The 5477-nt window shown below is 43.2% G+C and overlaps 1 pseudogene; it reads right to left on the reverse strand.

The window, feature by feature from the left end:
• Positions 1-1946: 1946 nt before the first annotated feature.
• LOC129476633 (uncharacterized) lies at positions 1947-2080 on the reverse strand (annotated as a pseudogene).
• Between the last annotated feature and the right edge of the window lie 3397 nt (positions 2081-5477).

Raw genomic sequence — 5477 nt, forward strand, 5'->3', positions numbered from 1 at the left:
GGGTCTGTCATGGGGTGGAGGGCAGGGGGAGGGATAGCATTAGGAGAAATACCTAATGTAAATGACGAGTTAATGGGTGCAGCAAACCAACATGGCACATGTATACCTATGTAACAAACCTGCACATTGTGCACATGTACCCTAGAACTTAAAGTATAATAAAAAAAAAAAAAATAGGCTCTGCTGTTGTGCAGATTTCACTTCTAGCTCTGCTACTTATGAGAAGATGACCTTGGGCAAATGGCCGAACCACTCTGAGCCCCAATTTTCCCATCTATAAAAATTGGCATACTAATAGAACCCACTGGGCTTTGTTTCATGGGCTGTCATGAATGATTGAATGTACTGGTGTATGTAATGGACTGTAATTGTACAATGCCTAGCACAGAGTGATTACTCCCTAGATGATAGCTAGTGATAAAATTAAGGCACCCCGGCCAGGTGCGGTGGCTCATGCCTGTAATCCCAACACTTTGGGAGGCCAAGGCAGGTTGATCACCTGAGATCAGGAGTTCAAAACCAGCCTGGCCAACATGGTGAAACCCTATCTCTACTAAAAATACAAAAACTAACCAGGCATGGTGGCGTGTGCCTGTAATCCCAGCTGCTTGGGAAGCTGAGGCAGGAGAATCGCTTGAACCCAGGAGGCAGAGGTTGCAGTGAGCCGAGATCATGCCACTGCACTCCAGCCTGGGCAACAGAGAGACTCCACCTCAAAAAGGAAAAAAAAAATTAAGGCATCCCCTTTCATCCTACAGAGCAAGTCATGAAGTTGTGACCTTATGGGAGGTGTGGTTATGTTATTCTGCTATGGATTTCATGGTCTTTCAATAGGGACCACCTGTGAGAAGGTAAAAGGCTATGCAGACCACCTACCTGGTACATGTCATAGGAAACCTATTTCATAACAAATGGGGAAAGCTGGGCACAGTGGCTCACGCCTGTAATCCCAACACTTTGGGAGGCCGAGGCGGGCGGATCACCTGAGGTCGGGAGTTTGAGACCAGCCTGACCAACATGGAGAAACCCCATCTCTACTGAAAATACAAAATGAGCCGGGCATGGTGGTGCATGCCTGGAATCCCAGCTACTCAGGAAGGCTGAGGCAGGAGAATCACTTGAACCTGGGAGGCGGAGGTTGCGGTTAGCCGAGATTGCGCCATTGCACTCCAGCCTGGGCAACAAGAGCAAAACTCTGTCTCGAAAAAAAAAAAAGGGAAAATGATGCTTCTTTGGATAAGACACCAAGTAAAAGCAAAACAGAAACAAAGTAACACTAATATTCTTAGAGACCAGCCCATTAATTACCTTGAGGAAATAATAGACCACTTGGGGTTGTCAGACCACATTCTGAGAACCACTGAAGAGTACATGATGGTCTGCACTATAACTGGTGGCCTAATTAGTGGTCAACCCAGAATTTCCAGAGTATTCAGGAGTCACAATCCAAAAAACTTAATATCTATTGCCCAATGTCTTACCAGGTTTACGCATTTATTCCTTATCCCTTGTAGGCATGTGAATTGGTGACCCCTGGTGCACTCACCACCCAGAGACCTTTATAGTTTAAGTAGAAAACTACAAGAATCTACGTATTAGGATGTAAGGAATGAGATAGAAAACAACAGAATTTCTTAGGCCTTAACAGACAATAAAGAAGGCCGCCCCTTTGTGGGAATCAAGTATTGGATCTCAGCTCAGTTCCAAGATAAAGTAAAAAATCCAGTATTCTGGTGGGGCACAGTGGCTCATGCCTGTAATCCCAGCACTTTGGGAGGCTGAGGTGAGTGAATCACCTGAGGTCAGGAGTTCAAGACCAGCCTGGCCAACATGGTGAAATCCCATCTCTACTAAAAATACAAAAATTAGCCAGGCATGGTGGTGGGTGCCTGTAATCCCAGCTACTTGGGAGGCTGAGGCAAGAGAATTGGTTGAACCCGGGAGGTGGAGGTTGCAGTGGGACGAGATCGTGCCACTGCATTCCAGCCTGGGCAACAGAGCAAGACTCCATCTCGAAAAAAATAAAAATAAAATATCCAGTATTCTACACTTGATCTTAACCAAAAGGTCGAGAAGCGATAAAAAAAAATCCAGTATTCTATTTTGCCTCTAGAGCCAAGTAAAGATAAAGCATATCCATCTCAAACCAATAGCCAACATTATGATAAATGAGAAAAAGGAAGTTAGTAAAAATGTGGTAGTTAATAAAATGGGCTTTTGGTTTCAGACCAACCTGGGTTTAAAATCTCAGTTTATGTGTGTGTGAGGTGGCTCACACCTGTAATCCCAGCACTTTGGGAGGCCCAGGTGGGAGGATCCTCTGAGCCCAGGAGTTCAAGACCAGCCTGGGCAACATGGTGAGACCCTGTCTCTATTTTTATTAGAAAAATATAAAAATCCCAGCTCAGGAATATATAGGCATGTGACTTTGAGCAAATTACATAATAAATTAAAACCTAATAATAATAGTTCCTACTTTTGGGGGTTGCCGTATTGAATGAATGAGATTATGTAGGCAAAACACTTAGAATGGCACTTGATACATGATAAAACCTCCATAGTTTTTTTTTTTTTTTTGAGACACAGCCTCACTCTGTCACCCAGGCTGGAGTATGGTGGCATGATCTCGACTCACTGCAACCTCTGCCTCCCAGATTCGAGCGATTCTTCTGCCTCAGCCTCCCAAGTAGTTGGGATTACAGATGCCCACCACCACGCCGTTAATTTGTGTGTGTGTGTGTGTGTGTGTGTGTGTGTATTTTTAGTAGAGATGGAGTTTTACCATGTTGGACAGGGTGGTCTCAAACTCCTGACCTCAGGTGATCCGCCTGCCTCAGCCTCCCAAAGTGCTGGGATTAAAGGTGTGAGCCACTGCGCCTGGCCAAGCCCTCTGTAAGTTATAGCTTTCTTCTAACTAAAAGCATTCTCACTGGAGTCAAGGATAAAGCTAGGCTGCTGCCATTTACAAGTGCTTAATAGTGTTCTGAATAACCAGTATCATCCTTAGATCTGGGCAAGAGGGGCTTCTGCCCTGGGGCTCATGCTTTAAAGGATATCTCATATTGTAAATACTCAAATTTATTTAAAAAGACACAGGCACTTGTGTCACTTGGGATCTAGTACTTAGTGTTAGTACGGCACACCACATAATCCTAAGCCTCCACTTTCATGATTAACATCATTCAAACTTAAGGGGAATACTTCCTATCTCTCAATCTATATACTTGGAACAAAAGGCAAATCCATCTACAAGCCATGAAGTTTTGTGAGTTATGCTGCTGCTGCTATCAGACACTGCTTAGAAGTACAAGGAAAATCTGAGTAGCAGATGTGCTTAGTGAGAGAAAAGAAATTAACTTGTCAAATCCTTTCTGTCTCAAGAGCAATAGATTCTTCCACAACAATGATTGTTTCCCAATAGTAACAAGCATAGGTTTTCTTGCTTCTCTTTGTGTTCCAATTCATGGTTCCTTGATTTGTGGTAAGTAGGCCTCCAATTGTACTCTTGGCCCAGGCCAAGTAAATGTTAAAAGCTGACTTGTAGCTAATACCATAAGATTTGAAAAAGAAATTAGAAATAACTATTGGAAGAGATACAGAAATTACCATTATTTCCAGTTAATTTGTTTGTCTATCAAGAGAACACCCAAGGGAATCAATTGAAATATTCATAAATTTAAGAAGAGAGTTCAGAAAAGTGGCCAAATAACAATCAATAGTTTTCCTGTAAGCCAGCAACAACCAGCTAGAAGATATAATGGAATAAAAATGCATTAATGATGACAAAAATAGCATAAAACTCCTAAGAATAACTCTTTTGAACTCTTGGGCTCAAGAGATCCTCCCGCCTCCGCCTCCCAAGTAGCTGGGACTATGAGCACATGCCCACACACACAGCTAATTTTTTTTTTTTTTTTTTTTTTTTTTTTTTTTTTTGAGACGGAGTCTCGCTCTGTCGCCCAGGCTGGAGTGCAGTGGTGCAGTCTCGGCTCACTGCAAGCTCCACCTCCCGGGTTCACGCCATTCTCCTGCCTCAGCCTCCCGAGTAGCTGGGACTACAGGCGCCCGCCACGACGCCCGGCTAATTTTTTGTATTTTTAGTAGAGACGGGGTTTCACCGTGGTCTCGATCTCCTGACCTCGTGATCCGCCCGCCTCGGCCTCCCAAAGTGCTGGGATTACAAGCGTGAGCCACCGCGCCCGGCCTGCTAATTTTTTTTTTAATTTTATTGTAGAGACGGGGTCTCATTATGTTGCCAGGCTGGTCTGGAACTCCTGGGCTCAAGTGGTCCTCCTGCCTTGGCCTCCTAAAGTGTTCGAATTACAGGCGTGAGCCACCACACCCAGCCAGGAATAACTCTTTAAAAAATGCATAGAGACTGGGTGCAGTGGCTCTTACAAGTGCCGAATCTTATGTCTGTCTGTATTTATATGTAGTGTGTGTGTGTGTGTGTGTGTGTGTGTGTGTGTGTGTGATGTTTATATATAAAAGAGCTCTGATTGCCGGGCATGGTGGCTCATGCCTGTAATCCCTGCACTTTGGGAGGCCGAGGTGTGGGGGAATCACCTGAGGTCAGGAGTTTGAGACCAGCCTGGCCAACATGGTGAAACCCATCTCTACTAAAAATACAAAAATTAGCCAGGCATGGTGGCGCACGCTTGTAATCCCAGCTACTCATGAGGCTGAGGCAGGAGAATCGCTTGAACCAGGGAGGTGGAGGTTGCAGTGAGCCAAGATTGTGCCACTGCACTCCAGCCTGGGCAACAAGAGTGAAACTCCGTCTCAAAAAACAAACAAACAAAAAACAAACAAATAAAAAAGACCCCTTTGATTAATTGGCTTAGAAAAATAAGCACTTAAATCAAATATTTTGTCAGAAAAATAGAAACTTTAATGCTTTTTTGTTCACAAGACTTTAGTAATCTTTTGGAAATAAAAGCAGTTTTAAAGATTATTGGTAAAATAAAATGTCTTGAAAATGTAGACATTTGTTCTAAATTAAGGTCAGATATCAGATTTGCTAAATGCTTTAAGGTCAAACTTTCTTTGACTTTTGAAAATTGTTCGATTTACCTACTTTGGAGCATTGGATTATAGATAAGGCCTGGGGACATATGGAGAGCTATGCCAGCTAGCTATGCTAAAAAGAGTCAGACCTTATCTTCATTTCCGTCTGTCCTAGGGTCCACTCCTAGTACCTAATTAAAATTACTTACTTATCAGGTTTTTCACTAAAAATAAAAGTTGCTAAGAGTTAACATTGTAACATGTAATTGAGAACACTGGAGAAACAGTTTTACATACATGTAAAAGCATTGGGAATATGGCTTTTGTTAAAGGGAATGTAATTTTGTCTAGTTCAGAGGGTTTTAAAGATTTTTTTTTTTTTTTTTTTGAGACGGAGTCTCCCTCTGTCGCCAGGCTGGAGTGCAGTGGTGTGATCTCGGCTCACTGCAACCTCCGCCTCCCGGGTTCAA

Source organism: Symphalangus syndactylus, chromosome X, assembly GCF_028878055.3.
Source record: "Symphalangus syndactylus isolate Jambi chromosome X, NHGRI_mSymSyn1-v2.1_pri, whole genome shotgun sequence".
Classification (NCBI taxonomy): domain Eukaryota; kingdom Metazoa; phylum Chordata; class Mammalia; order Primates; family Hylobatidae; genus Symphalangus; species Symphalangus syndactylus.